Below are 20,018 nucleotides of genomic sequence, written 5' to 3'. Positions count from 1 at the left end.
GTGTGTTGGGGTTTTTTTTTACATGCCATGGTCAACACCTCTTCCCAGAAGCATGCTGGTATCTATGATAAGGGAAATTCTTTTTTACCCCAAGCAGTATTGGGTAGTAATTTTTTTTGAACTGAAGGGACTTCAGTTTGAACTCAGATCCATTAAGTTATGGGTGTTAATGGGTACTTCCAAAACACGAGTGTTTCCTGGCCATTTAATTGTGACAATAGAGTAATTCAATATACAATGTTTTACTTTATGGTTTACTTTATGATACAAACCTTTATGCTCTGCCTTTGCCACAATTTTCAGCATGCTTCCTAGTCTTTAATCTACTCTTCTTTTAACTGGTAGAAAACAAATTGGAAATCTCTTCTTTTACATTTGTAGGGAGGGGGGGTTTAATACTCCTTGAGGGGAACGAGATAACTTTATGCAGTTTTCCCTTATTTTATTCCCTGTTTTGCCTGTCTTTTCCTTGATGGCTTTCATTCTTCGATCAATTCCATCAATTTTAATTGGAATTTTTTTTCCTGTCTTCTCTTGTGATAAAAAGGTACTTTCATGTCATCTGTTTTTTTGGGCCCAGTGGTAAAAGGGCTGTCTTTGGGAATTTGGACATCCATTTTCCATTAAAATGAATGGAATAAAGTGTTAGTATCTTGCAGGGATTTGAACACCTTTGAGCTATTGTGAAGCAAATATTCTTGTTCCTTTGAAAGGGAGCTCTTGCCATAGACAGGGATGGATAATCCTGAGCTTTGAGACCTGTGGATAGTGCTGACAGTCTGTAAGTCAACTTTTTGGTTTCATTTGTCTTGCACATAACTTTTCTTTTCTCAGAGGAGTAGCCTGTAAAGTAATGCCAAAGAAATTCCAACATCATTAAGTACCTAACAGCAAAAAATCATAGCAATTTTTATGTTGTGGCTTCTCCAGAAAATGATGTAATTTATGTCCTTCATATTTTGAGACAGGGGTCAGACTGAGCTGGCTTTTATCGGTGTGGTAAACTGGTGCTTTTTTTCCATGGTGGTTGACTTCTCGTGCTCCAAAATTAAGCTTTAATTTAGGAGGTAAAAAGCTCGTAGCCTGCTTGACTGTGAGGTTCTAATTAAAGATTGCACTAGATGTGAGCTGACACTTGTTTTTTTGCAGTCAGCCTCCTAATACAAGAAGTCTTGGATGTTTGAAGCAGTGTTGGCTCTGAAGACTATTGACATTCATTTAAATGTTAAAGCTCTTTACTGTTTTACTGGGTTAGTTGGTTGGGTATTTCCCCCCCAAGAAATAAGGCAGGAAACGAAAAGAGATCCTGTTGTGGAGACCTTGAGAATTGTTGTCACATTTTGATACCTCGAGCCCAGAGTAATATTTAGACTGAAACAGCAGTTTGGGAGAGTAATGCCCCATAAATTCTCTTCATTATAACACTGTGACTACCTTTCTGATACCTGTTTGTAAACTGTGAATGGTTATCGGCAGTAGACGCACATGTGAGCTGGATGTGGTGCCTGAAGAGCCAGTTCCAGCTCTCATGACAGAATTAGATGTGTTGTACTGTTAACAGGGCCCTTGCAATTTCCCCCTGCAAACTTATATCTTGTAACCCCCAGTGAATTTTTATGGTGTGTTACAGCTTCACTGTATGAATCCCTAGGAATTCCAGATTGAAACTCAAGCTTTACTTACTCAATTGGAAGGATGCATGATGTATAGCTTGATATTTATGTGGGATTTCTGTCAGACATTATTTTTGTCTCGTGCTTGGTGCCTGGCCCAAAAATGGTTTGCTGAAGCTAGTTGAGACTTTCATTTAGCTGTACTGGGTAGTACCTTTTGTTTCTGAAACAGAAAGCTTTAAGGTATACTGGCATTTATGGTTCTAACATCGGTGATGTTATCACAGTGTGGTAAGAACAAATGTTGATTCATTCCGAGACCACAACAGAGAGTCCTTAAAAGTCATATTTGTATCCTGATTCTTACCGATATTTTATTGGCTTCAGGACAACTCAACAAATGGAACAGTAGGCCAGCAAAGTACCAGTTAATGTAAAGTTATCTTTATTCCAACTTCTGTTTATTTTGTTGGGTTTTTTTCATTGCATACTACCAAATGGTTTCACAATGTGACCTCTGATTTTGAAACAAAACAAATTCCATGTTAGTTAGTACTGATTAGTGCAATATTAACATTGATTCTTTATTTACTCAAAAATCAGGAAATTAAAGTTCCCCTGACAAACTTAATTATGCCTAATTGCGCAGATATTACAAAGGGGATCTCTCATTACATAATCAGACCATCTTCATAGCAATACCAAATATTACAGTCCTAGCTAATGATTGCAAAGAAAGCTATAGAAAAGGAGCCCTTTGACCATAAAGTAATAATCTAACTCGGGCTCATTAGAAAACCTGATTGAAGAGTAGCATTGAAGTTGGTACACTTCGTTTCCATTATATAATTTTGAAAATATTGTCACCTTCTTCTGTATGTTCTAGTTCTGTAATGAAAGACCCTTTTGTTCAAATACAGGCAAAATAAAAGGGTTGTTTGTCTATAGGATACCCTAGCTCGTTTCTGTCAGGCTTACACCACCACTAACCTCACCAGATCTTCCAATTTTTGATAGGTCTGATTGAAAGAAAGGCTGTTATCTCTGTTCATGTGTAAAGTAAGACCTGAGGCTTAATTGTCAGTGAATAAAACTTTTTGCTTTTAATTTCTTTGGCTTTAAAAAATAAACTCTTTCATCTTTTCCTTACAAAATGAATTTCAATTAATATTTCCGGAAAAGAAATGCACCTCTAAATTTGTCCTTTAAAACAGCTGAGTAAACTGTTTAGGTTAACAAAAAATATTCTCCTTTAGGCTGAAACTAAAGGACTAATCAAAACTAGTGTTGCCTAGTTTTTCTAAAATAATTTACCTTATATAAGGTAAAAAAATATTAAAACCAGGACATTCCTTTTCTTTATTGCATCTAGTATTTATTCTTCAGAAACATCTTCTGACTAAAAGTTTCAAAGATGATGAATCCTGCCAAGCTACACACAAAAATAACCCCCATGAGGTGGTCTACAGATAATCAAGGTTTGTGAAAGTGAAATTTTATACTTCTTTTTGGTGGTGTTAGCACTAGTAAAATGTTGCATCCTTACTAGTGTTTCCTGTGCGTTTGATACAGAGGGCAGCAGTTAAGTTTTTTCTTGGAGTGGGCTTCTCAGACTATCAAGGCTTGTTAGAGGTTTTGCTCATTTCCATTTCTTTACTCCATGGTCTCTGTAATTTTTAGTTTGCCCCAAAACAGAATCAGGCTATTTTATATACTCACAGGTGAGAGACAGTTAACTGCAACACTCCCAAGTCCCTGTGCCTGGTATTTTCTGTTAGCTGGCTGTAGGATTTTAGGGGCATATATCCAGAAACACTAAGCATGGGGACTTAGCAAGAATTTGGGCCATCTGAATCTGAGTCCTAGGGTGAAATTTTATGCTGAGCTGCTTCAAATTGTGATACAAGCCATACAGCTCTGACAAAAACCCAGCCTTTTCAGTAACATACAGCTCCAGTCTGCCTGGTAAATGCATTGGTTTCGTTTTGCCTAGAATACGTGAAGAGAAACATAGGAACTTTCACATAGTGCTTGTATTTGAGGAAAATAAACCTACATCAGCTGAAGGGACTCCACAGTGAAGTATTAGATGAAAAATGGCACTTAGTGTTACTTCCTTCAAATACTACAGCATTATTGTACACGCTGTGATGATTTTTGTGTGTGTGTGTCATATAGCCTTAGCCTTAAGAAAAGAAACAGTTTTCTAGTTTTTATAATTGTATAGAAAAAGCTTAAAACGTACTTGGGAGCATAATAAAGATTTAAAAAAACCCCAAAACTGGCTTTTAAGGCAATTGCATAACTTTTAGATCCTACTATATGATTTTTTTGATGTTTGTCTCTTTTCTGTAGAGGTGTTTTTTGTCTGCTTCACCTATAGATAATCAAATCAAAGTTAAAGAATGGAATTCCTGTCTTTGTTCATCTGATACACTTAAATTGCATTTTTGTTTTTATTTTTCCAGAAGTGGCTATTCATTTGGGGGGCAATACTCTCCGATGTGATATTCTAAACTAGAAGATTATTGCCTCCTGAAAGAATAGTATCTTTGAAAATGCTGACATAAATATTTTCCAAGTAGGATGGATTCATGCTCATAAGCTTGTGAAAATATTCAGTTGCACCCAGAGGGTAAAATAACAGCTTCCAAAATATTGCTAGTAATGCCTCATGCTTTTTTTCCATATAAAGCAGATCTTCATTCATGATAAACTTAGTGCATCTCAGCTGATACGACAATCGCTAGAGTTGCAGAAGTTTGTTTTGGTTTCGTTTGTTGTTGAGATTTGTTGTTGTTTTTCCCTGCTACTGAAAGAGGGTGAAAGTGAAGTGATGGCCACCTAGAGCTTCAGCTTTTTCACTGTGGTGCCTATCATAACTGTCTGCAATTATTATGACAGCAGTCAAATCCTCCTGCATGCTCCTTAACTTTCTGGGACAAAAATAGAAGCCTTTGATAGTCATCCTAGTTATCTGGTAGAAGAGAGTGACGGATGTGCATCCTGACTTGTTTGTCACCATAGCTCCTTTCAGATGGTAAAACTACTTTTTATGATGTGTTGTTCTGTTTGGGATGAATTCAGTATGGATTTACATAAGTAAATCATCAAATTTCTAGACCTTAAATGATGAAAGAACTGCAACGTGGCTCTTTATAATTGAATTATAGGTAACCTTTGGAAACCATATAGTGATCTAATAGAGGGTGCAACATACGATGCAGTAGGCTGTGTAACAAGATCTGATTCCATTGTAACTCCACAGCTTGGATGAGGGCCTTGCACATTAGCTCAACAGCTAAATTGGTCACAAATGGCCTGCTGATGTAAATAAAGGTAGTATCCCAGCACTCTGTAAGTAGAGAGGATGAACAGATACGTAGTTAAGGCCACATATGTAAACTGCAGCCTGTTCGGTGTTAAATAATTGTAACAGAATCTACACATTCCAGACAGAAATCTAACGTGAACATCCCAAGTGTGTGTGGATGTACATGTAATGGGGAGATGGGATAAAGCATGTGGGAGTCAAAGGACTTTTTGTGTGGCTTTGGTTTTGAATTGGAAAATGGTATGTTGGTAGGGTGCTGGTCTTCCGGAGTTTGTTTTGTGGAGACTCTCAGTCCTTGTAGGTGGTGATTGATGCACACCACTGTTGATAGGTATAAAAGCAAGAGGCTGGCTTTGTTGGGACTAAATGTCTTGCATTGCCTAGATCACACTGTCAATTTGCTAATGTAGCAGCAATATTTACCCAAACAGTACTAGAGTAATGCGGTACTGTTGTGTCTGACATGGGATTATTATACAGTGGGTGCACCATTTTGCAGCCTGTGTGCAAAGTGGCCTAAGGTTTGTAAGGGAACAGTCATTGTGCAAAGTGCTCCTTTCCAAAGTGCTGGTAGTGTCATTGTAGGAGAAAGTGGGCTTTTGCAGTACTTGGTACGTAACTACTTGCAGACAGATTTTCACAAATCCATTGAAACTGTTGGAGATGTATCAGCTCTACATCTGATCTATTATTCAGGACATTCTGGGATTAAAAAAAAAAACCCCAACAACATTCAGTTTTGGTTCAGCAGGTGCACCCCAGTCTTGCCAATCAATTGGGCTGTCTGAAAGCCTGATCCATTGAGGCAACATAGCCTGAGCTTCTGAGCAGGAAGGTGACATCCCAGTCTCACTTCTGTTCTTAACAGTGATTAATTCTTTCCACTTAGTTTTTACTATCTGTAAAATGGGAATTACAGTAGCTTTTTGCCAAAGGAAGTTGTGAGATTTGATTTGTTCATATATATGTGCAACTGAACTATGGAATGATGGATCAAAGTTGCTAAATTAAAGGAAAGTATTAGTTATTTGGAGGTCTGGCAGTAAGTAGTGACTGCTGAGATGGGAGAACAATTGAGATTCTTTGCATATTGAAAGGCACCAGAAGCATGCTGTATTTCTCTCCTTCTGTCCTCAGCATTTTCACCAGTAAATCTGCAGGGATAAAGAGAATTTTGTGGTTCTTCAACATTTTTCTTGGCCCCTGCTGATGTAAATCAAACATACTGTCCTCCTGTTCTCTTCAGGTTTTAGAAAACCTATTTTTAATCACTTCATACAGGTATCTAATTTGAATCAGCCTGCCACACTGCAGGACTCGTGCTTTTTTAATTGGCATCTTTCTCATTACGTTTGAACAAAGTTGCAGAGACACTGCAGGACACCAGTAGAGACATCTGAATCACCAATCCTGTTGGGCTGGCAACATGATGGTGTGATATACCAGGGGAGTCTAGGAGATCTGCGTATGTGGTGAAGGGGAGTAAGTGGAAGCAATCAAGTCCAGACGTGTTGCTGTGAGTGATTCTAGGTCTAGCCTATACCATCTGAAAGAGAATTGTGACAGAAATTTGCCTGGGATTTTTAACACCAATATGGTGTTAAACCAGCCTGGTTTCTAAGAACAATTCCCGGGATTCTAATGAAGTGGAGCTCCCTGAAGGCATTGATGGAACTGGCCTAGGGCAGGTATGTGGAGTACATCAAAACCAGTGTGTTAACCCAGCACAAGGATGGGCAGGATACCCAACCAGTTCAGGGACTCAGTCTCACTTAAATTTCTTTAGAATTTGAAAAGCAGCGCTTAGATAACTACTAAGAGGTCAGGGTTGTTTTTTTTTTTCAAAGGAAGTAGTTCATAGCCTCAGGCATGGTTACGTAGATGCCATGACTCCTTTTCCAGTTGTGATGGCTTAGCAAGATGCCTCTAAACTCAGCATGTTGATGCACCTGGCAACACAAAAAGGAGAGACCAGAGCAGTACAGAATATGTTATTTGGCACTGAAGCACCTTCCTTCCCTCTTAGTCCGTCATCCAGAATCTTGTCACTTGCAACACTTTCACAGTTCTGGTGGACAGTTTGATTTTTTCTTCTCTCTCCCTTACTGCTGACGCTCAGTGTGTTCTTAGGGCTCTGCAGCTCTCTGGGAGAACTGCAGATGGGTGCCCCTGCTGCGCCAAGCACCAGAATTTTCCACTTGCCTTATGGTGCTAGTAATTTTTTAATTCTTTTAAAGGCTTTGCTAGAGGGGTTGGGACTGCTTTGCCTCCCTAATGCAAATTATGGAGATTAACTCTGAACCAAGAAGACAAGTTTACAGAAAAACAAAACCAGGAGTGTCATCTGCTGGGTAGACCAGCATTCCCTGTTCTTGCATTCAGGATGGATAATGCAGCCTTTTACTGAGATGGCTGGGAGCCCTGTGTTCCAGCCTCTTGTGGGGTGACCCCATGTATGGCATAACCAAAACTTGGTGTCTCTGCCATGGGAGCGGTGCACTCCTGGGCACGTGACAAGAGTTTGCTTGCCTGTTCTGTTGCGTGACCAAGCATAGGCCAGCCATGGAACTGCCATGCAGACCCTCACCATCACACGGCAGGTGTGTGTCCTGTCCTGCGACAGAGCTCAAAGCTATCTGTAGTTACCCATCCTCTTCCTGCAAGAACCAAGAACGTAGCCATCAACCTGCTCACGTAATGGTGAGGAAGAATTGCAGGTCCACAGGAATGTGACATGGCAGTGAGCAGGCTCGCCTTGGCATTTTGAATCAAGCAAGAAGGCAAACATTTTTTATGTTGGCAAAACATTAAATTGTGATTCGCTCTGCAGTTGCACCACTCAGGCTGTTTTTACGCTCTTTTTATATGGCTGAGGTAGACTGAATGATTCATAAAATAACAGAGAATCAGACCATTGATGGTTTGGATTCATTTAGAAAGACTTGCAGGCAAGGAACCAGTTGTGCGGATCATATCTTGCGAGGTTTTTCATTCAGGTCAGAAAACTACTTGGATTTTATAAAGATTATAGCTATTTGGATTAATTTCTGATTGAGGGCCAAAACTAGCTTAAGTTGGAATCTCAGTCATATTTGTTTTCAGTCTTGAGGTTTGAAAGTGTTTGGTTTTGGTTCTACAGTTCTGCATGTACACAAACCCCATGCAACTTTGGAAGGAGTGGCTTTGGGTTCTGGTTTGGGTCCGGTGCTAAGCGTTGCAATAACTGCATGGAATCGGGCTCAGATCTAGCGTTCTTACTGAGATTGAGGCTTCCTCCAAATACGAGGAAGTTTGGCCTGTGGCCCTGGTTCAGGTACATAAATTACACTTGTAGAAAGCTAGAGGAAGTAAGGATCTAGGTGCCTCCCAGCTTATAGGTTTTGGATCTGGGTCTGTTACAAATCTGAACATTTTTTGGACTTAAGTGTTTCTGCCTTAGTACTTGGATTTCAACCTGCATGTCTCTTAAATATGAAGTGTTCAAGTTGGTATTTTATCCCAACTTTGTACATTTTTGAATCTCTCTTCAGATCTGTATGTGTAAGGAATTAATGTTAGCTTGGGGTCAGATGTTCCAGAGTACGAAGAACTTCTTACATCTGATACCCTCCTTTTAGTGTAGCTCTAGTTTAAAATTTTCAATTCAGAGACTATTCCTATCATTTGAATGGAACAGGAGTACATAAAAACTTGTGATTTTCATCAGCTGGTTTTGATACAGGTCGCCTTGATAGAAGTATTTGTATTTTTCCCATAATACTCTCCATCATAAAACTCTTGAGAGACACCAGGCTGAGATAGGAGGACGAAGCACTATATATTTGTGGTACCATCTGCTTGTGGAACTACAGCTGAGTCCATTTTAAAGATGGAAAAACTGAGGCAACGAGTGGTCAGTTGGCCAGATTGAGTTACCAGTTACAAGCGAAGTCTCCAAATGCTCCTTGTGCTTTCCTGACCTTACATACCTTCAATAAGGTGAATATGCTCATAAAATCGAGAGAAGCAAGTATGCAACAGGGCTCAGTTTTTGCAATATATATTTGGAGTAACTTGTAAGAGTTGCCTCTATGTATGCCAGGTGTGTATGTAGCTAAATTTTACAGAATGAGATGCACAAAGTCACCTAATAGAGCTTTTTACTCTTTATATTTTACCCTAAGGTAAAAAAAAGGCTGTGTTTTGATGAGAACACGAATGAAAATTAACCTTTTGAAAAAGATTACTTAATCCTTCTGTATTTACTGTATATCTGGATGAAAACAGAATGTTTATAAGCGAAATACAAAAATGTGTAGCGGCTACCGGTGAACAAAACTAATCAAATTCACAAGTCACCAGGCTGGTTAATATTAGATTCTGTGAATCATGAATATCCAGCCAGCCTGATGGTACAAATCCATGAATCTAGGGAGTCTACCTGTCTCTTTTAGTCAGCAGGCTATCCCTTTTCGATCACTACAATTTAGGCATATGTTGCCTAATAATAAATGCAAGAGTAAAAATTTATTTTGGGAAGCAGGATGTTTTAATAGAGCTTTAGATTAAAACTGAGATTCATTTATTCATTTTACTTCATTTTAGCCGACTCCAAGCTAGCTGCCTAGCCTAATCTGGTTGTGTAGGCTTCTTCCTCGGTGGAAAAAGCTGGGATGAATTCCTTTTGGGAGGTGCCTGTCTCTCCACTGACAATAGAGGGAGCCTACACAACTGGCTTAGGCAGGACACTTCACTTTTAGGGGGGTATGAGTTACTCCAGGCAAATTCCGTGTTAAGCAGCAGGACATTTGCATTCTTGTCTGTTTTCCTACTGATTTACAGCATAACCTTGGGAATGTCACTTAACTTTTTGTTGTTGTTGTTGTTGTTTTGTTCTCTCCCTACCCCCCTACCCCCCCGACCTAGTTTCTCCATCTAAAAAATACCCCGTGGATAAAGTTCCCGGAGAGCCTTTGTCCAAAGATGAAATACAGGTGCAAAATCTTATTTCCCTGCTCTTGCTACTTTCCCATGCCTGTAGTTGTCATTAAAATCAACAGAATTTTTGTGACAGCGTAAGTTTACATGTGATGAGAGGCAGGGCTGAGTGAAAATTATTTTAGAAGCAGCATGTATCTTCTCCAGATATGACAGAATATTGTAAAAATAAAAATCTAGTAGCTGGCTACGAGTATTGATTTTTCCCATCTTTGCCTCCCCTTCACACCTTCCCCCTAGCCTCCCGCTCCCCCCGCCCCCAGCAAAAAAATCCAGGGAGTGGGGAGAGCGTTCTTCAAATTAGACCTGTATTTTAAATAACCTTGGCCTGTTTGCAACTGGGAAAATGTGGTTTTTTTTTACTTGAGAGATTTATTTCTGTCCTTGTAACACCATGTACTATATGCATTGCACCTGTTCAGACATAAGCACAGCACATTATTATAGCTGTAGGGGTAGAAGCTTCCCAATATATGTTTTTGAGAGGAGGGAACGCTGGGGAGAATAGCCCTCTCTTTTCAATTGTTTACCGAGCAGTCTCTTACGAAGACTTCTTCCTCATCAAGATCAATTTTCCCTGCTCCCCTATTGTCTGGGGAAACCTATCTTCAGGAGCGTCTTTCTTGAAAGATCTCATGACTTTAAAATCATCAGTGGGCTTTGTGTAGTCTGCCTGTCAAAAGAGATATGTTTACACCTTCCCTGCATGTGTTAAAGCTATAAGGTTACGGAGCAGAATGGCTGATAATGTTCCGGCGCTTCGTGCTAATATGCACCCCCCAAAAAAATGTATTTATGATAATTATACGGACCGTCTGAAACAATGCGTTCCAACATCCTGTAACATAAATAAGAAAGGTGGAGCCAGCCGGCGCTAAAGTGTTTATTTGCCAGCGATCCTGCTCAGCCCCGTTTACCTTTTCTACGCTGCCTCAGCCTGGCAGTATTGAACCTGTTGCTGCATTCGCCGAGTTGTATTTTGCTAGCTAGGGGAAGGAGGGTTGTCTGCTGTCTGGTAGGAGGGCTTTGTCTGTGTGCGCCTTTCTCTCCCTCTCTCCCCCTCTCTCTCTCCCTGTCTCTCGCACTCTCGCTCGCTCTCGCTCGCTCTCTCGCTCGCTCTCCCTTCCCCGTCTCTGTGGTTTGTAAGGTAGGTTGCAGTGTGTGTATATACACAACATCAAGAGCAGGAAAATGGACTCATTAGGGAGGCAGGCAGTCATTACCACTCACACTGTACTTCCAGGGAGACAGCGACTATGAGGAGACAAACTGAGGACTGGGGAACAAGGTAGGCCAGTCAACTTTTATAAAAAATAAAAGAATAAAGCCTCTGCTCGCCTTAAACCACCAGCACTTCTTTATTCTCTCCCCCCCCGCCCCCCCTCGATTTTTAATTTAGAGATGTAAGTTTGCCAGACCTATTTGCTAGCTTAAAATTCGGAACATCTATAGAAGGCCTTACCCTCTACGAATGTTTCCTCCCCCCCCTTCTACTTATTTAAGGGTGTGCCCCCTTATGATTCCCTTTAATTACTTCCCCCCCCCCAGTCACGAAGGAAACAAATATGTTTGTTTTCCAACACTAGTTCCAAGTAAATCAATATCTTTCACTCTTTTAAAACAGCCCTCTCCGTGTGTTTGTGGGTCTCTCTGCTTTTTTCTTTTCTGTTTATGCAGTTCCATCTGTCCGTCCGTGTATCATGTTCTCCTTATTTACTGCTAAATGGGGTTTTATTAGTATTTGCCAATGACTTTTAACTGTAATGCCGGTGACCAGGGTTAACGGTGACTCTCCTTCTTTGTTTTCTATATATATGCACACTGTAAGTTTAAAGTCCATGCTTGGCATACAGTAAATAAAAGCAAAAAAAAAAAAAAAAAAGAGAGAGAGAAAGCAGGTTCCACTCCTCCTGACAGAATTTTTATTCGGAGATTTTGCTGTTTGTCTGTTTCGGTGTGGGGGCGGAGGGGGTTAATTTTGGTTATTGTACATGTACTTTTTCCTCCTGGATATTTTTAACGTCTATTTTTCATTATTAGTATTTTTCCAGTTTCCTTTACTAGGAAGAAAGGGAGACGTATATTCCAACTTTTATGTTGCTGATCTAATGTAACATTCTGGAGGCATCACTGGGTTAATAAGAATTGAAACTTTCTAAGAGGGAGTTTGTATCCTTGGCTGCCCCCCACCCTCCCACTTTATGCATGGTTATGCTTGTGTTTCCGTGTGTACTGCCGGGGAAGGGAGGGGGGAAGGGAATAGATATTTTTTACAGTGGTGGCAAATTATGAAATCTATCGAGCCATTTTGTCCAGAAATAGTAACTATTTATTTACCATTTTTCATTCCACAAATACGCTGCTTATTTGTAATTTCAAACATTGAAGATTTTCTCTGAATTAATCTCTTTTTTTTTTTTTTCTCTTTATTTTTTTTTTTCCTCCTCCTTTTTTTCGGGGGGGGGGGGGGGGATTTGTGATGCATTTCATAGCCCATTTAGCATTGTTGAGTTTTTGGAGCCCAGATTTATCATGGGTTCTAAAGACTGCTTAAATTGATCCATTTGAAATGGCCTTTTTATCTGAGCTCCTGTCAATTTCTGTTGGAGAGTGAAACTGCTATTCTGCTGGTAACAAACAAACAAAAAAAAAAAAAAAGGAAAACAAAATAGAAAAGAAAAAGAGATAGTGGAAGTGAGTTACATAAAATGTTCTGGAGAATCGTAAGTAATTATGTAAAATGGACGCTGACCAGTGGAGATCTCTCAACAATAACAATCACCTTTTTTAATAGAAAATTATTTATTTAATAGCAAGAGGCGACTTCTTAAAAACATGCATTAGGCCTACCTCTTAGCACAAAGAAGTCCATAATGCAATATTCCTAACCCACCTGGGACTGCCTAGGAGATTCTCCAAAACCTTCAAATCCTTTGAAATGTTTCTTAAAAATCCATTATTTTACAGCCAGAGAGAACTTTAGCTGCCAACAGGTTTTTCTGCTGTTGTCTGGGGCTTTTTTTTAGCTGTCCTTTAACTTACAACTCCCCAGTTTCAACAGAAGTGCCTCCTCACTGAACAAACTAAGTTAATTGAAATCCAAAGCAGCAGATCTATTCACTGGCACTACAACTACAGACACTACTTGCTCCATTTTATTACTAGCTTTATTTCCAGAACCAGAGCGAAACTTTTCAAGGCTTTATAATATCAGTGTGCCAAGAATTGGTGGCACATCTCTTAGCTGGGGAATGACGTTCACTGTTTCCTTACACCGCCCCCCCCCCTCATTTTTATTCAAGCTTCTAAATTAGTATTTTGTTGATAACTTCAGATGTGTTTATTGCTTCAAATGTCCTGTTAACTCTAGCAAAGTAGTTCTCCTCCTCCTAAAATTTGGATCTCAAGCTTTGAAAATCAGACTTGGGTGTAGAGGGGCTGCTGAAGTTATGGCAGAAACGTGGGGGTCTTAAAGGTGGAGTCGTTGATGCCTTGGGACGGTGGTCAGACTGGAGTGATGCAGCTGGAGCGTTAGCAGCCGTCCCTTTCCTGGGATGGGTGGGTTTTCAGGCACCTGTCATTTTCTTCTGAACCAGTGCAGGTGTCCGTTCCCCAACAGCCCAGGGCTTTTTTGTAGGAAAGGATGTGGACATGTCCTCAGGATTCTTATGTGTACAGTTAGCAGAAGCCCAGCCTCATTGTAACCTTTTTGAGAAACTTTAAAAATTACTACAAGAAACCTCTTGATTTTATGAAAACGCCAGGCAAGAAGAATGTGGTCAGAGAAAGAGCTGGAGAAACACTTTCCATTACCCAGTAAGATATTTTTATAATCTTAAAAACTTTTTTCACTAGGAGGATTTATTTTCCTTTGAACCCCAAGAATATTATAGGAAAAAAAAAAAAAAAAGTTAGCCCTTTCAATAGCACAAAGTCTCTTTGCAATCTGGATACAGCAGCAAAGAGTAAAGTATGCCTAAGTAAACTTAAATCCAGCATTTGATGCTGTAGCTGGAACTCGGGGAGCACCAAACCTGTTGGCCAGGGGCTGTAGGACCGTGTTTGGCATAGCGCTTGCGCAGGGCGGTGCGGGGTGCCCTGGGTCCCCGTGCTGGCAGCCGGGGCAGCTGTGCGGAGCAGAGCTGGCAGTGCTCATTGGGTCACAGTGTGCTTTATTTTAGCGTTGGAGCAGACAGTTATCTAACACACCCACATGAGGAAGTGCTCTGGAGCAGTTATTTCATGCTTTGCCATGCCCTGTAGCTAGAGTAATTTTGGGCTGAATGGCGTGTGTATATGTCTCTTTCACTGCTGTGAAACGAAAAGCAATGCTGTTGGGTTTTTTTTGTGTATATGTTTTTGTGGTGGTTTGTGTTTTTGTGTGTTTTTGGTTTGTTTTTTTTTTTTTTAACAGGACCAAAAATGAGATGTAGGACAGTCAAATCCAAATGCCAAACAAATACTGAGTCAAATTAATTTTAATAGTGGAGGATTTTGCTTTTCTCTTAAAGGAGGAAAAAAAATCTCTCTTGTTTATTTTGATAAAGACAGTTGTAGCAATTTCCTGAGTTGGATCTATCATTATTATAAATATTATCCACAGTTTTCCTATTTTCACAATTTCTTCATAGGCCCAGCTTATTCACAAGGGAAAACAGCTGCAGAAAATTTTTAAAAATGTAATATTATTTCTATAAAACTTTGATGTAAATAGGAAACAGTGTCCCCTGTTAGAGATTTCTGTGGGATGGCTTACAAATCCCATACAAGAGAGATTACAGTCTTAGATAAATTGTTATTTAAATCATTTCAAGAAAACCCTGTTCATTTTTGCAGACCATATGAGGTTTTAAGCAGAATGATTTGAATAGGAGTTCTGTTTAGAAATTGATGGCATGCTGTGGCCTTACAGATTTCAGTTGGTTTCACTCCTGTCTCTTTTTATAGGACTTTTTTACACTGTGATCCGTATGGTAAAGAGCTTCTACTGAAAGAGATTCGTAAATGTTAATAGACAATTAAATACTAGAATTTAGCTTCAAGTTACTTAGATTACTTTTTTAAGGCAAAACATCTAGCAAATCCAAATCCTTTATAAATGTTTTGATTTATTTTTTAAATGAAACAATGCACTGGAAATAGTTATTTTTAAAGTATAACTTGTTCACTCTAGGGCCTGCAGTTCAAACTGTGCTGCCGAGGGAAAATGATGATGAATCAGAGTGAAATGGACTTCGCTGATCTTGTTAGTTTGGGCCAAGAAAATTCAAAAAGTAAACAAGCAGTATGAACTGTGAAAAATCACTTGGATTTTTCATAATCCATCTATGCCAGTAATCCAGGCTTCTCTTGGTAAAGAGTAGGGCTTGACTTTGCACCACCAGATTTTGAGATACTTCTGTAATATCTGTACAGCTTTAACTTGAGGAGATTTTCACAGCTATATCAAATTTTCAGTGAGAAGTGAATAAAGGCAATGGCTTTTTTCCAGGATGGTTTTTGCTTTGATGGTGTTGCCTATATTCCTGGTTATTATTTATCTTAAAAGTTAATATTTAGTTCTAACAGCGCTGAGCCAATTCTCCTTTAATAGGAAACTGGCATTTCAGAATGATTACTGGCTACGTCTTTCATGTTTTCATATATTTTTTTGTACTTAATCCTTCAGTGCTATCATGTACTATGACGGCGTTTTGACCGCCTGGTGCTGGCGGGAGTTCTGTTGCAGATGGGTCTTGTAAAATGGTCCCTGGAGGCACGGGGACATGTGCCACCTCCTTCTTCCCTAGCCACTGGGGCAGCCGGGGCTGCCGGTGCCGTGGGGCTGGTTGACACGCATCCCAGAGCTTTGCAAGAAGGACGAAGTTCAGATTTTATCATGTGCAGTGAAGACTGAGTATCTTGAAGTAGTTAAAAATACAGGAGTGGGAAATCGGGCTAATGGGATAAAGCTGTCTTTAAAGAAAAAACCTATGGTTCCTCTTGACAGCTGGGGTTTGGCTTAGGTGAAGCGAGCGTGGAGGGTCCCAGCCTGTTTGTGATGGGGCAGATGTTCATCTCTCTGAACGGCGAGCCGCTGCCCGAGGTGGCACCAGGTGGCACTACGGGAGGTAAGGGCATGGACTGCGCCAGCACAAAGGCTGAAATCCTTTCATGCCAAGAATTGATCTCTTCCCATCAGCCACAACCGGCCCCGCCAGCCCCATGGAGGGCACATTTGCAGCCTGTGCTGTACTTGTTCTCAGGTACTGTTCCTCAGCGTCTTTTGTGAACGATAGATATTCTAACAGAAACCAATCCTACCTAATTCAAACAGTGGCAGGGTCTTTAGGACTTCGCTCTTCAAATGCCTCATGTCACACGCCTTTCCTTGTGCTTTTCTGAAGTGGACACAGACCCCTAGGTAACACGTTATGTCCAGTTTGCACAAATGTAAATGACAGTACAAAGGGTGAACCAGAACCTGTGTGGTCTTCCTGAATGTTTGAGGTGGTGTCAGAGTGGTGGTTGTACAAGTCTGTCTTAAAAACAGTTGGTAACTGCAGCAAAGAGGAGAGGAAACCTGAATGGGCAATGGTTCCGACCTCCGCAGAGCCCCTGTAGGAAATCCTTTGCAGGTCAGGAGTGGTGCCATTCTGTAAATTACACCTCTAAGTGACCTCTTAACGTTACACTTCCATAGCAAATTTATCTTGGGATTGCGGTAGGGCTAAAAATGCCGGTATAGTGTGCCATTTTGTTCTGAGGTAGATGCAGCGCAGAGATTACAGACGGTTTGTTATGTTGTGTTGTTTGGGGTTTTCTTCCCCAAGTAGAAAACAAGCTTTCTAATATCTTGCTTCTAAAATCATCAATAGCTGGAAATGCGATCAGTCCCTTAAGGGATTTTCCCTTGACTGGGAAAGTTGCCTTATGGACTTCAGAGTTGTCCTTTCAGCTGGCTGAAAGTTAATTATTGATTTCTCTTTCCTCCGTAGAGATCCGTATGCCTTTTCTTTCTGGCTAGAAATTTAGTGGTCACAGTGCAGGAATTTGAGAGCAATCGTCGTGTGGCAACACAAGATTTCATGGGCAGGATGGCAGGCACGGGTAAGGTGGAGGTTGATATGGCGAGAAAGGGAAGGAAGACAACTCGGTAAAAGCTTACGTCCACTGTTGTTTTATGTGGGGTGGATGTGGAGCCTTATTCTCCATGGCTTTGGCTCCTCAGCTCCTGGCAATTTGATAGCTAAGTGAGTCACAGACATTAGTGACAGAGAGGAATGCTGAGAATAAAAACAAAACAACAAAATCCCAACCAAAAAATCTCATTGTTTAGGCACAAACACCAGAAAACCATGTTTAATTGCTGATGTGCTCCCTCTGCTGGTCCTCTAGAACTAACAAATGCTATTCCCAGGAGGCCGGGCCACACCCTCTGGGACACTGCCTTACAAAAACGGTGTCCAAATGAATGGCTTTGAGCTCTTTTGCAACGAGCACTATTAACAGGAAAAGAAGTCTTCTGACAAAGTATGTTAAAGCCTTACACACCAGGCATGACTGCTGAGAAAGGTCATGAAATGGCCAATCCTGTAATTCAGCCTTTTTTGCTTTGTTTCCAGACTTAGTTACATTTGATAGGCATTTCTTTTTCTATCATTTCCCAGAGTTTCTATTTTCCATTTTGCTGCTGCTGCTTCTAGGATTTTTCCCATCCGAAGGAGGTTGGTTTTTTTTTTTTTTTTTTAAATGGTCTCATCGGTGCTTTTAGTTTCAATTTTAGTGCACGTAGTATCTGAAGAAGCCCTCATGTAGCTTAGGCTTCAGCAGCTTCCAATTCTTTCTGTCACTGTCAGTTAAAACTGCTTGTCAGCTTGATACTGTTGTGCCCACTTCATCCTGTCCTTTGGCTTGAATACTGGCTGTTTTTTCAGGATACTCTTGAACATCCTTCCTCGTGATGAATCTGTGTTTCTTTTCCAAACATAGACTGAATTGTTTAATATGTTCCCTACACAGCACATTTCTCCAGTAGATAAGTTTTTAAAATCCAGCATTTTGTATTTTCACGCTATGAAAGTACAATATCTAAGTAAGTACACTGTCTAAGAAAATGTTTAAGTCCTGGGTGAGACCAAGTATTGGAGAAAAAAGTGAAGAAAGCTTTGTTAGTTCCCGTATAATATTTGGAATGTGTGGAAGATGTCTGACATGGTAATTATGTAATGAAAGATTGTCCTGTATTTCCTGCATTTTCCACCTACATGGACTGTCATGATGAAGAGCCTCGTCTTGCAGCCGTTGACACATCAGTGGGAATCAGCTGTGCGGAGCTGTTGCAGGACTGGGCTCAAGTTTTCCATGTAGAGCAGTGAAAAGTTTCCTTTCTGCAAGTCTCATGCTTCCCATCTAGGTGACTGCTTATTAAATCTTTATCCAGTAGGGACAATAAACCAAACAGCCTGGTGGGTAGCTAATTGGCTGGAGTGACTCAAGCCACATATAAATCTCATTTGTACTCAGTACATTGACTCTCTCTGGCCTCATCGCTCTCTCCAGTATTCGTTTATTTTGAGGCAGCTAGAATATAATGTGAAGACAATAATCCCTGGTTCTTCTTTTGCAAAGTCTCAGAGGATGCTTGTAGGATGATTCTCCATTATTTCCCTTTCATAGGCCCTGCAGTTTAGGAAGGAACCCATCCTCCTGAAACACAGTGCAGGGGACTGGCCCCCGTGTGGGCAGTCACGGCAGAGGCATCAGGAAACCAGTATGGCACTGAGACCGCATCGCCCTCCTGTCACCGCATCCCTGGATGAGAGAAATCGTGGCAGGGGTTGGTATCTCTGTGATAGCTTGCCCTCCTGCTGTACCTGCTTTGGGGATAAATAGAGAATTCAGCGCCTGGGGCTACCAATCTGGCACCTTTTGCTGGTGCTAAACTAATACAAGTGATTAGAAGCGACACGAGTTCCCAGCGAAGGCTCAGCCTGTCCTGGCTCATGGGCGGACCGTTTGAAGCCCAAGCCGTGTTTTGTAATTTCCAGCATTTCATAAAAATGCTGCTTTTACTTTCCTCTCCAAGCCACGGCCAAGTTTTGAAAGCTTCAAAGCTTGCTCCAGTTGGATAGAAAAAGTGTGTTTTTAAGATAGTAACATTTCCTAAATGAGCTGGTTCTTTCTGAGCTATATCAAGTTAAAATAATTTATTCACTAAGTTAGTCAGACTCAGCCTGAATCATTTCACTGCTGTGAAAGCAGCTGCTCCTGAATGAGGGTAAAAGCCAGTTGTGCTTTTGCAGTACGTTCTGCTATGCTGTACTTTGTGCCGGACAAGAGAAAGCTCAGCTTTCTTCCCTGGTGTTGGGCATTTCTGGATTCTGGAATTAATTTTCTTTTTCTGCTCATCTCTAAGTCCCTTTTTACGGGGATCAGGATTCCATTCAAAGCCTTTATATTTGTTTAGACAAGTTGTGTGGTGGTGGGTTTTTTTGGTTTTTGTTTTTTGTTTTTTTTTTTTTTTTAAACTTGTGTACAGAGATCTTAAATATTTTTGTCTGCACAGAGCCATGGTGTGGTATCAGAAGTTGTAACCAGACTGCAGTGCAGTCACTGCCGTGATAAGTATTGGTAAGGATAACCCACTCAGTAGGGAAGCAGGATTTGTAGTTTGTTTCTAGTTGTCTGTGTAACTTTTTCTCAGTGTCTCAGTTACTTGTCTTCAAGACAGGGTTAATGATGTTTATAATTTTCTGAGAGCAGTTGGGAGAGGGTTAGTTATAGCCATATTAGCTAATTTTGTCTTTCCCTCTCAAATTTGTGCCTCGTTATCACCATAAAAGTACATCGCAACCTCTTTCTTTACTCTAATGGGTTTGCTTTAGCCTCCCAATGAAGTTTTTGAATACTTGTGGTCTTTCTCTGGCATGTCAGAATAGAACTAACACCTGAGGTCTTGGTTTTGGGGTGGGTTTTTTTTGGAGGAAGTTTTCACCTCATGGAGATTTAAGAGCTAGCATTTACTTAGGTAGTTTAGATGGCAGTAACTGTTCTGCCCTAATCGTGCAGTCTGTACTATGTTGCATCTCAGGTGATTTTTGCATATGTTTTGA

General features: G+C 40.5%; 1 long non-coding RNA gene across 2 annotated transcripts in view; it reads left to right on the top strand.

Annotated features, from left to right (window-relative positions):
• The first annotated feature begins 10,847 nt into the window (after positions 1-10,847).
• Positions 10,848-20,018, top strand: part of LOC119148940 — a 156,945-nt gene continuing 147,774 nt past the window's right edge. For both annotated transcript variants that reach the window (XR_005104540.1, XR_005104539.1), the window contains exon 1: positions 10,848-11,212. This is a non-coding gene — a long non-coding RNA (uncharacterized LOC119148940). The remainder of the gene's footprint in view (positions 11,213-20,018) is intronic.

This window comes from Falco rusticolus, chromosome 5 (genome assembly GCF_015220075.1).
Source record: "Falco rusticolus isolate bFalRus1 chromosome 5, bFalRus1.pri, whole genome shotgun sequence".
In the NCBI taxonomy this organism is placed as follows: Eukaryota; Metazoa; Chordata; class Aves; order Falconiformes; family Falconidae; genus Falco; species Falco rusticolus.
The sequence above is the reverse complement of the archived record's forward strand: the minus strand, read 5'-3'. Positions and strand labels throughout refer to the sequence as shown.